Raw genomic sequence first — 12,769 nt, 5'->3', positions numbered from 1 at the left:
TAATATATATATATATAAAGAGCTATTGCCACAAAATTGCCGAGGTGCGCTCAGTATACGAAGTGTCTGTGTTAAATGTTATTAATTGATTTTTATTTATTTTTTTTTTTTTTTTTTTGGGGGGGGGGGGCGGTTGGTAAGTGGAGGGTTGTTTTGAAATCTTCGGTGTTTTGCAGGTGGTCTGTCTTGTGTCGATTTTTTTTTCTATATTTTTTTGAGTAATTTTTTTTAACGTTTAACTTGTGAGTACTTTGATTTATTTTGATACAGGTGACTTTTGGTAATTTAATTAGCAAATTATATATATATATATTATTATATATATATATAATATATATATATATATACAATTTTTTTCATTCTTTTCACTTTCAAGGAAGTATTGAGGACTTATCTCTCATTGTTCCATTATCCTTTTCAGTTTCAAGGAAGTAAGAGAGACTCTCTCTCTCTCTCTCTCTCTCTCTCTCTCTCTCTCTCTCTCTCTCTCCAAGTTTTTGTTGTTGTTGCTCCTGATATCACCACAGCTCCGTGACATCCCATTTAAGAAATACTGCAGTCAAGGTTGTTGTATGAATGTCCAATCACTTAAAATGGGAAATGTGAGTTATTGGTCTTTCTCATCTTATTGCGTATAGTTTTTAAATAGGTTTTACTGCATATTTCGTCCTTTTCACGACGTGTGTGTGAGAGAGAGAGAGAGAGAGAGAGAGAGAGAGAGAGAGAGAGAGAGAGAGAGAGACCTTCTTCTTCTTCTCCATCTTACAAAATGACTCGCGGAGGCCATAAATCAGGAAACGCAACTCATGGTCAGTCGCGTATGTCATGATGTAACACCGTCTCGCCGCGGGGGACACCTGTAGCCCAAGTTGTTGCCAACAGATGGCGTGCGGAGTCCCCCCCACCCTCTCTGTTCAGTCCCCCCCCCCCCCCCCCACCCCCCCCCCCCCCCCCCCCCATCGAAGCCTTCCATTTCCAGCCGCGTCACGCCAGAGACCCCTGTATTTTTCGCATTCCAGAAGATATATATAGCGACTACACGAGTGAGCGGTTGTGGGGGTAGGGGGGGTTGGAGGGGAGGGGGTGGGGGGGGTCGAAGAAGAAGACCGCCGTGCGCTGCTTTGCTGCTTCGCCCCTGCGCAATCACGATCATTGCAGGGGGTTTGCGCCATCGTTGCAAAGGCGGGCCAGTCGGTTTTCCTTCGTCGGAATTTTTTTTTAATCGGATTTTATTTTATTTTATTTTGTTTTATTTTATTTTTATTTTTAAAGACGAGACGGATACGCGTTTCTGGGTGACTTTGAATTAACTTATAGGAAGGAAAGTTTAGGCTTTTTTTTTTTGTTCTGTTTAAAACGTCAAAAGCAACGATTAGGTTTGGAGACAGTCAGGTTTAACGTATTGATACACACAAATTATTATTATATTAATATACATAGAATATTTTTTCATCTTCTCTCTCTCTCTCTCTCTCTCTCTCTCGCTCTCTCACACAAACACACACATTTGTTATATACATACATACATGGATGCACATACGTATATATATATAAATTATATTTTATATATATAATATATATACTATATATATATATAGATATATATTTTTATATTATATATATATATAATATTATATATAGAGAGAAGAGAGAGAGAGAGAGAGAGGAGAGGGGTGGGGGGGGGGGGGGTGGGGTTTCGTGTCTCTTTCCTTGAGAATTGTAAACAATGAAAAGAAACGTAAATTGATGGTTGAAACGAAGCCGAATTTGATCTTGGAATCCTGAACTGGCGGAGCGGTACTTTGTAGGACCAGGATGTAATAATTACGTCCGTTCATTATTATCGCGGTTTCATCTTGGCAGGATGGCATACGGGGTATTTATTGCGTCGGAATAGTTAAGGGGATGCCCTTACCGGTTAATTAAGTAAGCTTGAGTTATGGCGATCGCTTTGCGTTGTATTTTGTGTTATCGGTTTTATTTTACTATCGAGGTTTTTTTTTTTTTTGTGAATCGTAAAAGTGTTTTCTTTCAGTATTTCGTTATTTAAAATATAAGGGTTTTTAAAGACGTGTAAGGTGATCAGCTCTCTCTCTCTCTCTCTCTCTCTCTCTCTCTCTCTCTCTCTCTCTCTCCTACGACTACTACTACTGCTGTATACATACGTGCCATGTATGTAATGTATTATGCATTTATGGTAGGTATGTATGATTTATGTATGTTGTTATGTATGTAGAGTACCTATTTGTGAGTGTGTATTACCTATCCTTCAATCAAAAAGTAATTATTGTATGATACATAATTATAAGTTACGAAATACTTCTTTTTTTTTTTTTTAAACACATCCAAACACCTCGCGTGAACGTGTACTGTACAGAACCTGACCTACTTGTCAAAACGTGAGGATTATAAGCCTGCGCAGACCCAGAAGGGAAAAAGAAAAGACAGCAGTGCTTCTGCGCATTACACGAATTGGTGTGGTTGACCAGACAAATGTTATAATAAACGCCTCTCAGCCATTTCCCAACCCAACCCCCTCACCCCTCCCCAACCCCCCTATTACGTAACGTCGCGTATTTGTAGGTTACTCTCTCGTGAGGAAATAATAATAATAATAATGGGTGCTTATGAGTCGTTTGTCTTTTCCGTGTGTGTGTGTGTGTGTGTGTGTGTGTGCGCTCGCTTTCATGGAGATGTTTAAGGTTTTGTTATTGAAGGAAAATTTAATTGTAGAGGTGTCAGATATCATATATATATATATATATATATATATATATATATATATATATATATGTGTGTGTGTGTGTTGTGTGTGTGTTTATTCCTCAGGCATATTTATCACACTCTCCTGTCGATTTCAGACATAGGACGACTTTTACTCCGGGAAATTCACAAATTGGGCGAATTGCCTTATGAGGTGATTTGACACTGCAATTGCGATGTATTGTGGTCAACTTGCGAGAAAGGAATCAAGTGTTTTATGATATGTCAAGGTTTCCGCTCTCTCTCTCTCTAAGTCTCTTGTTTTGAAGATTTATTTCTCTCTCCCTTTCTCAATCCTAATTCGTTTTCATGTTTTAAAGGCTCTCTCTCTCTCTCTCTCTCTCTCTCTCTCTCTTCTTCTCTTCTTCTTCTTCTTCTTCTTCTTCTTATTTTTATTTTAAAATGTAAGTACAACCACTCACTTCTGAATGCGTAAGATTCCCTCTTTCTCTCTCTCTCTCTCTCTCTCTCTCTCTCTCTCTCTCGTGTTCTTGCCTTCTTGCAATAAAATCAGTAGGATCTAGTTTTTTTCTTTCTTGAATAATCGATTATTCCTGAGAATTATTTTAATGATAATTAATTTATGATGCAAACAGTATTTTTTTTTGCTTGAAGGTTTCTGTTTGCTAATAAATGTTTACGATATATCCTCTAAGATTTAAATATGAGGTTGTTATTACTATTTTTTTTTTCTCTATCACAGTCCTCCAGTTCGACTGGGTGGTATTTATAGTGTGGGGTTCCGGGTTGCAACCTGCCTCCTTAGGAGTCCATCACTTTACTTACTATGTGCGCCGTTTCTAGGATCACACTCTTGTTCATGAGTCCTGGAGCTACTTCAGCCTCTAGTTTTTCTAGATTCCTTTTCAGGGATCTTGGGATCGTGCCTAGTGCTCCTATGATTATGGGTACAATTTCCACTGGCATATCCCATATCCTTCTTATTTCTGTTTTCAGATCTTGATAATTATCCATTTTTCTCTCTCTTTCTCTTCAACTCTGGTGTCCCATGGTATTGCGACATCAATGAGTGATACTTTCTTCTTGACTTTGTCAATTAACGTCACGTCTGGTCTATTTGCACGTATCACCCTATCTGTTCTGATACCATAGTACCAGAGGATCTTTGCGTGATCGTTTTCTATCACTCCCTCAGGCTGGTACTCGTACCACTTATTACTGCAAGGTAGCTGATGTCTCTTGCACAGGCTCCAGTGGAGGGCTTTTGCCACTGAATCATGCCTCTTTTTGTACTGGTTCTGTGCAAGTGCCGGGCATTCGCTTGCTATGTGGTTTATGGTTTCATTTTTCGTATTGCACTTCCTACATATGGGAGAGATGTTATTTCCGTCTATCGTTCTTTGAACATACCTGGTTCTTAGGGCCTGATCTTGTGCCGCTGTTATCATTACTTCAGTTTCCTTCTTTAGCTCTCCCCTCTGTAGCCATTGCCATGTGCCATCGCTGGCTAGTTCTTTAGTCTGTCTCATGTATTGTCCGTGCATTGGTTTGTTGTGCCAGTCCTCTGTTCTGTTTGTCATTCTCCTGTCTCTGTATATTTCAGGGTCTTCGTCTACTTTTATTAGTCCTTCTTCCCATGCACTCTTTAGCCACTCGTCTTCACTGGTTTTCAGATATTGCCCCAGTGCTCTGTTCTCGATTTAGACGCACTCCTCTAAACTTAGTAGTCCTCTCCCTCCTTCCTTTCGTGTTATGTATAGTCTGTCCGTATTTGCTTTTTGGTGTAGTGCTTTGTGTATTTTCATATGTTTCCTGGTTTTCTGATCTATGCTGCGGAGTTCTGCCCTCGTCCATTCCACTATTCCTGCGCTGTATCTGATTACTGGCACTGCCCATGTGTTTATGGCTTTTATCATATTTCCGGCGTTGAGTTTTGACTTGAGTATCGCCTTGAGTCTCTGCATATATATTCTTTTCTGATCGTGTCCTTCATCTCTTGGTGTTTTATATCCCCTCCTTCCATTATTCCCAGGTATTTGTATCCCGTCTCATCTATGTGTTTGATGTTGCTCCCATCTGGCAGCTTTATCCGTTCAGTCCTTGTTATTTTGCACTTTTGTATGTTGACTAAGGCGCATTTTTTATTCCAAACTCCATCCTGATGTCCCCAGATACAATCCTTACAGTCTGGATTAGGGTATCTATTTCCTTGATGCCCTTACCATACAGCTTGATGTCGTCCATGAACATCAGATGGTTAATTCTGTTGCCTCTTTTCTTGAGTTGGTACCCAGCATCCATCTTCTACAGTACTTTTGTCATGGGAATCATGGCTACTACGAAGAGTAGTGGGGACAGTGAGTCTCCCTGGAAGATACCTCTCCTGATATTAACCTCTGCTAGTCTTATTCCAGAGCTTGTAAGTATTGTATTCCAGTTGCGCATTGTATTTTTGAGGAAGCTGATGGTGTTTTCCTCTGCCCCATATATTTTCAGGCATTCTATTAGCCATCTGCATGTGTAGTATCATGTCGAAGGCTTTCTTATAGTCTATCCATGCCATGCTTAGGTTGGTTTTCCTTCTCTTACTGTTTTTCATTACCATTTTGTCTATCAGGAGCTGGTTCTTTTGTGCCCCTACACTTCCTTCTGCAGCCTTTCTTTTGGTGGGGGATGGTGTTTGTATCCTCTGTATAGGTAGTTGTATAGCCTTTCGCTGATGATACCTGTTAGTAACTTCCACATTATTGGTAGGCAGGTGATAGGCCTGTAGTTATTATTATTATTATTATTATTATTATTATTATTATTATTATTATTATTATAATTTAAAGAATGCTCAAAGTAGCATAAGTCTTGAAATGGAGAAACCCCTACATAGCAGTGGATTTGTTTTTCCAATATTATTATTATTATTATTATTATTATTATTATTATTATTAGTAGTAGTAGTAGTAGTAGTAGTAGTAGTAGTAGTATTTCATATTTTATCTGATAGTTAGAAAGAGATTACTAAACATACTTTTTTCAAGAAAAATAAAATACAATATGATTATTTTCAAACTATACATTTGGGGGTCCACAAAATTAAAAATTTGTTGTTTTTCTCCGTTTTGCCGTTTACTCGCAGATATTTTTCCTCTCGACTAGAAAATAAGTGGGCGTTGGCGCCTATAATAATTCGTATTTCGCGTCAGCAATATCTTAGGATTTTTACGCATCTCGTTTTGACAGACGAATATTTCTTTACTCTTTGAACGAGTCCAGATAATGGATGTCGCCAATTAAAGTGACGTTAACAAGTGCCAGTTTGCTTGTTGTACTTTTAAATACATATATATATATATATATATATATATATATATATATATATATATATATATATATATATATATATATATAATGTATATGAACTGTACCCCTTTCTTGTTGAAATGTTATGACTCGATGATGGCATTTATTGGTATCCATGGAAATACAACAACCAAGTGTTGTACTTCTAAACATCTTGATTTAGAATGATTTTTTAATACTATTTGCAATGAAATCCCTGAAAATCCTAATGGAAAATTAGATGAAGCAGTATTTCTTAAGAATTATTCCTTCTTTCATGCTGAGCTTAGAACTGGTCAGTGGGAGCAGTATTTCATGAGAATTATTCATCTCTGGTCAGTGGGAGAAGTCTGTCCAGCGCATAATCTTAAACAGAACGCAGAGGCAGATTTAAAGAAAAATGGAAAAAGTATATGAATATATGCATATGTGTTTAAAAAAATCATTATATAAGCGAATGTCACAGGAAAATGACAGGCAACGCTCAGTATCAAGCGCTGTGGTATTCGCTTGTGTGTGCGCGTGTGTGTGTTTGTGTTTGTTTACGTCAGATACCTCTGCAAACGCTAGGAACCTGTTCATGCTGTTTTGCATCATAATGCTAGTTTTTTTTTTTTTTTTTTATTAACTATATGGGACACTTAAATTTTTATTCTTGAGTATATGTGAATTTTAGTTTTTAATTATTAAGTATATATGACACTTAGTTTTTTTATTCTTAAGTATATGTGACACTTAGTTTTTTATATGTGACACTTATTTTTTTTATTCTTAAGAATATATGACACTTAGTTTTTATTCTTAAGTATATGTGAATCTTAGTTTTTTATTCTTAAGTATATGTGACACTTAGTTTTTTTATTCTTCAGTATATGTGACACTTAGCTTTTTTTATTCTTAAGTATATGTGAATCTTAGTTTTTAATTCTTAAATATATGTGACACTTAGTTATTTTTATTCTTAAGTATACGTGACGCTTAGTTTTTTATTCGTAAGTATATGTGACGCTTCGCTTTTTTTATTCTTAAGTATATGTGAATCTTAGTTTTTAATTCTTAAATATATGTGACACTTAGTTATTTTTATTCTTAAGTATATGTGACACTTACTTTTTATATTCTTAAGTATATGTGACACTTAGTTGTTTTTATTCTTAAGTATATTATGTGAATCGTAGCTTTTTATTCTTAAGTATATATGACACTTAGTTTTTTTTTATTCTTAAGTATATGTGACACTGAGTTATTTTATTCTCAAGTATATGTGACACCTTCGTGGTCACATTCCCAAGATGTATGGAAGTACTGCATAACAGCCATACAATGAAATAAGTTACATAGTTGCTGAACGTCTAGAAATTTGATGTAAAAGAAGGAGTATTGATTCAGAGGGAATGAACTCGACTAAGGTTTACAAAGTTCTTAAAAAATGTATCATCCATTTTTACCTACGTATTACGCATGGTTGAGTCGTCAGGTTAAGACAGTTGAAATAGATTAAAAGAAATGGGCAGAGAGATGGGACCATAGTTATTAGGAAAAGGTAAGAATAGTCGAGTTCTGTCATCATATAAAAGTTACGGTTGTGAAAAGATTCTCCGACGAAAAACCTCAGTTGAATAATAATTAAAAAAGAATAAATCGCTATTTCAAAATTACGGTTAATGAAAAAAATCCACGAAAAGCCTCAGTTAAATTTTTAAAAATCGCCATTAAAAAAATATAGTTATGAAGAATCAGCCAAGAAAATCCAGTTTAGTTAAAAAGAATAGTAATAAATAAATAAATATAAATCGCCATTTCGAAAAAATCTACCGCGGAAAACCCCAGTTAAATAAAAATTTAAAATAAAATCGCCATTGTAAAATGATAGTTATGAAGAATCCTCATAAGAAAATCCACAGCTTTGTAAAATGAAAATAAAAAAAAAAAAAAAAAAAAAAAAAAAAAAAAATAAATAAATAAATAAATAAATCGCCATTTCGAAAAAAATCTTCCACGAAAAACCTGTTATGAAGAATCCTCATAAGAAAATCTAAAGATTAGTTTAAAGAATAAATAAATAAATAAATCACCATTTCGACGAAACGGAGGACAAACGAAACAAACTGAAACACCACTAACCAAAAACGACGCCAAAGGAACAAACAAAATGTATAGAAAATGAGAGGAAAGAAGAATGATGTCTTAGGAACGTCTTGCCTGCCTGACTGGGCGACGACCATCTGTCGCGCACTTAAAATCAGGTACTTTTTAAGTGGCGTCGGGCAGGTGTTATTCCTCTCTCTCTCTCTCTCTCTCTCAACCTCTCTCTCTCTCTCCGGTTACATATGCCATATCTCTCTCTTTCTCTCTCCTGTTAGTGTTAAGCGTTACGTATGCCATCTCTCTCTGTTAATGTTAAGCGTTACGTATGCCATCTCTCTCTCCTGTTAGTTTAAGAGTTTTGTAAGCTATCTCTCTCTCTCTCTCTTTCTCTCTCTCTCTCTCTCTCTTTCTCTCTCTCTCTCTCTCTCTCTCTCGATGTCTCCTCGGATGGACTAACAAGTTTTTCGAGACATCCTAATCCTCGTAACTCCTTATAACTGTAACTCTCTCTCTCTCTCTCTCTCTCTCTCTCTCTCTCTCTCAAACACACACACACACGCACATATGGGGGGCCCCCCCGACCCCCCCCCCCCCCCCCCCACCCCACACCCCCCTACGTTCCACCTCACGCCTCCACTCCCTCCTACTCCATCACCAACATCGTCACCGTCGTCATCATCGTCGTCAGGGGATCTGGGGTCCCAGGGGGGGGAGGGGGGGGGGGGGGGGTGGGGGGGGGGGGGGGGGGGGGTAGGGGGTGGGGGTAGGTGAGAGACGGAGGAGATCAGGGCCAATATTGACTCGATCTCTTTAATAGAGATAGGAGGCGTGATTATCGGGGTCTCTCTCTCTCTCTCTCTCTCTCTCTCTCTCTCTCTCTTTTGCTTTTTCTAGTGTGTTTTCTGATCTCAACTAATTTTTTTATGATTTTATTTGAGGTGGATATTGAAGGATTCTCTCTCTCTCTCTCTCTCTCTCTTCCCCAAGAGTGTTTTCTGATCTCGTCGAGATATTTTTTTGACGCTTTCAGCTGAAGTTCTGAGTGAATAGGATTTGCATTTCTTTGGTCCGTTTGTTTTTTAGAATGTCTTCGATTCGGGCTCTTTGCTTCTCGGGGTTCAAAGATTAAATAATATTTTTTTTTTCTTTTAGCCTGATGGTCTTTCTAACTGCGCCTTTTCACTCTGTTGTCAGTCTGAAGTGTTTGTTGTTTGTCGTGGTCATGCAGCATATGCAAGATTTCCTGCGTACGTATATATGTATGTACGCACGTGTCACATCACCACAGGTGAATAATGAAAGACGGGGTGTAGGTCCTGACCGGTTTCGACTTTATTTCCAGGCCATTGACTAACAACTGATTCGTAGTTTCAGAAATCATAATATATATAAACGTAAGAGACAATACTTTTGAAACATGACCATCTGTGACTACAGAACCGCCTCTGTCTGACAGGTGTCCAAGTGGGGAGTGGCTTCAGAACCATTAGTGGTAGAAATCACAATATATTCCCAAAGTGCAATACCGACAAACATACATACACAGACTGTAAATCCGCACCTGACAGGTATGTATTATCTACTATGTATATATGTATGTATGTAGAGATAGACAGACAAAATAAATAGACAGAAATATAAAGAGGTAAAGATATACTTAAAAAAGATATTGCATCAGGGTAGGTGTTGTGATCTAAAAGGTATATATGGTATTGACACAACAGGTGTCACTGGGCGTAAATTATTATTCAGAATGAGAGTGAAATCTTCAAGCATAGATATTTTGATAGGGAAGGAATTGCCGTGAATGCGAATGGGGGTAAACGAAGCTATAAAGATAATATACCAAGTGGAAGTGTCAAGGGTAAGTCTGATAAGAAACGTAAGATGGGAAATTGAGTCTTGAATGTAGAAAGCTGTAGAAATGGCAGATGGAGGATTTAGAAACTCGATTATTGTAAGATAAAACGGCATTTATAAGTTCGACTGTAAAATAAAATACCATTTAAAAATTCAACTGCAAAATACAACAGGTTTTTTAAAATTCGACTTTAAAATAAAATAGAACAGTATTTAGAAATTCGACTGCAAACTAAAACAGCATTTAAAAATTCGAATGCAAAATAAAAGACTGCAAAATAGAACAGCATTTTAAATTTCGACTGTAATATAAAACAAGATTTAAAAATTCGACTGCAAGATAAAACGGCACTTAAAAATTCGACTAAATATAAAAAAAAAAAAAATTAACAAATCGACTGCAAAATAAAACAGCATTTAAAAATTCGACTCAAAATAAAATGACATTTAAAAATTCGACTGCAAAATAAAACAGCATTTTAAAATTCGACTGCAAAATAAAAATCATTTAAAAATTCGACTGCAATATAAAACAGCATTTAAAAATTCGACTGCAAAATAAAATAGCATTTAAATATTCGACTGCAAAATAAAATAGCATTTAAATATTCGACTGCAATATAAAACAGCATTTAAAAATTCGACTGCAAAATAAAATAGCATTTAAAAATTCGACTGCAAAATAAAACGGCATTTTAAAATTCGACGGCAAAATGAAACAGCGTTTTAAAATTCGACTGCAAAATGAAACAGCGTTTTAAAATTCGACTGCAAAATAAAACAGCATTTTAAAATTCGACTGCAAAATAAAACAGCATTTTAGAATTCGACGGCAAAATAAAACGGCATTTTAAAATTCGACTGCAAAATAAAACGGCGTTTTAAAATTCGACTGCAAAATAAAACAGCATTTGAAAATTCGACTGCAAAATAAAACAGCATTCTAAAATTCTACTTCAAAATAATACAGCATTTAAAAATTCTACTGCAAAATAAAATAGTATTTCAGAATTCGACCTGAAAATTTAAAATGTAAAAATTCGAGTGCAAAATAAAACAAGATATAAAAATTCTACTGCAAAATAAAATGGCATTTAAGAATTCGACTGTAAAATAAAACTGGCTTGTGTAATAAAGAAATGAAGCTAAATACAAAGAAAGAAATGACAATGATATATACATAATTTTACAAACAGTGAAGTTTTGAATTCTAAAAATAAAGTAACATTCGGTGATGTGTAAAACGTAATATAGGCAAATCCTTGTAAGAGTTAAGCAACATTATGGAACAACCAACATCCCCCCATATACTAAAAAATAAGTATGCCTTATTGTGGCCCCCCCCCCCCCCTCCCCCCCCCCCCCCCCCCCCCCCCCCCCCCCCCCCCCCCCCCCCCGGCGAAAAACCTTACCAGTCTTCCCAGGTCAAGATTCAAAGTGAAACGTAGAGTTTTGAAAGGTGTTTAATAATTAGGATGAGGTCAAGTAACAAATGGGTTTGTTAATGAGGTATATTAAATTTAAAAGAGGATATGGCAGGTATTAAAAATGTAATTGAAATTAATAGTTTTTATTTTAAATCTTGATGTGTCAAATAGATACCGTATGGTTAAGTACCAATTAGATTTAATAATCAGATATTTTGATTTCAAAGAAGGGTCGTAAATATTAAAAAGGTAATTAAATTTAAAAACTTTTATAATTATTTATGGTGTCAAATAGATAGGATAAGGCTAAGTAACAAGTGGATTTAGTATTTATGCATTTTTTTATTTAAAAACTACATCTCAAATATTAAAAAAATAATAAAACTTAATATTTTTATTTTTTATTTTGATGGTGTCAAATAGATGAGGTGAGGTAAAATGACTAAGTGGATTAATGACCGAATATTTGTTCATTAGAAAGAAGAGGTCGCAAATATTCAAAAGTAATTGCATTAGTGGTTTTTTCGGAATTCTGAGAGAGAGAGAGAGAGAGAGAACTGACTATAATTACAGTTCTTTATAGCATAGCATTACAATTCTTTATAGCATGTTGAAAATGTAGGCTAGGTCATCATCGTCATATGAAGGAGGAAAGCACCGTGGCATTACTGCACCCCTCCTCCTCCTCCTCCTCCTCCTCCTCCTCCTCCTCCTCCTCCTCCTCCTCCTCCTCCTCTTCCTCCTCCTCCTCCTCATATTGGTGAAAGGTGCTATATTGTTCTCTCCTATAAGGCAAGAGATAATGGTAGGGAAACCCCTAACGCGTCTAGCTAATCGACCTTATCTGCCTCCAGCCTCAGATACATGTATGGAGAATGGAAGAAAAATAAAATAAAAATCTGCAGTTGATAAATGGAAAGGCGATTGGCTAAAAGCAGGATGGCTCTATGCAAAGTAGAGGTTTGTGGAGATCAGATCGTTCAAATAAAAGGTTTATAACGGACCTGAGAGCGACGGTATATGTTGTGTGGCGCTGATAAGATCGTTAAGTGGTATATGTCAGTATCGGTAAAAGGACTTGCTTTATGCTGTGCTTAGAGGAAAAGAGGAAAACAGCTTTTGCGCGCGGCCGTGAACTAGGAAATGGATGCTGTTACGGTAGAAAAAAAAAAGGAAAAAAAAAAAAAAAACAAGGTCATGCTTGTTGCGAAAGTTGATGTGTTTCAAGGAATCTCTCTCTCTCTCTCTCTCTCTCTCTCTCTCTTTTCTCTCTCTTTCTCTGTAGATATGACCTAAGGATCTGTGCAGCGTGCCTTCTTGAGGTCCCCCAGCTACTG

Source organism: Macrobrachium nipponense, chromosome 15, assembly GCF_015104395.2.
Source record: "Macrobrachium nipponense isolate FS-2020 chromosome 15, ASM1510439v2, whole genome shotgun sequence".
NCBI lineage: Eukaryota > Metazoa > Arthropoda > Malacostraca > Decapoda > Palaemonidae > Macrobrachium > Macrobrachium nipponense.
This window is presented reverse-complemented; position numbering follows the sequence as displayed.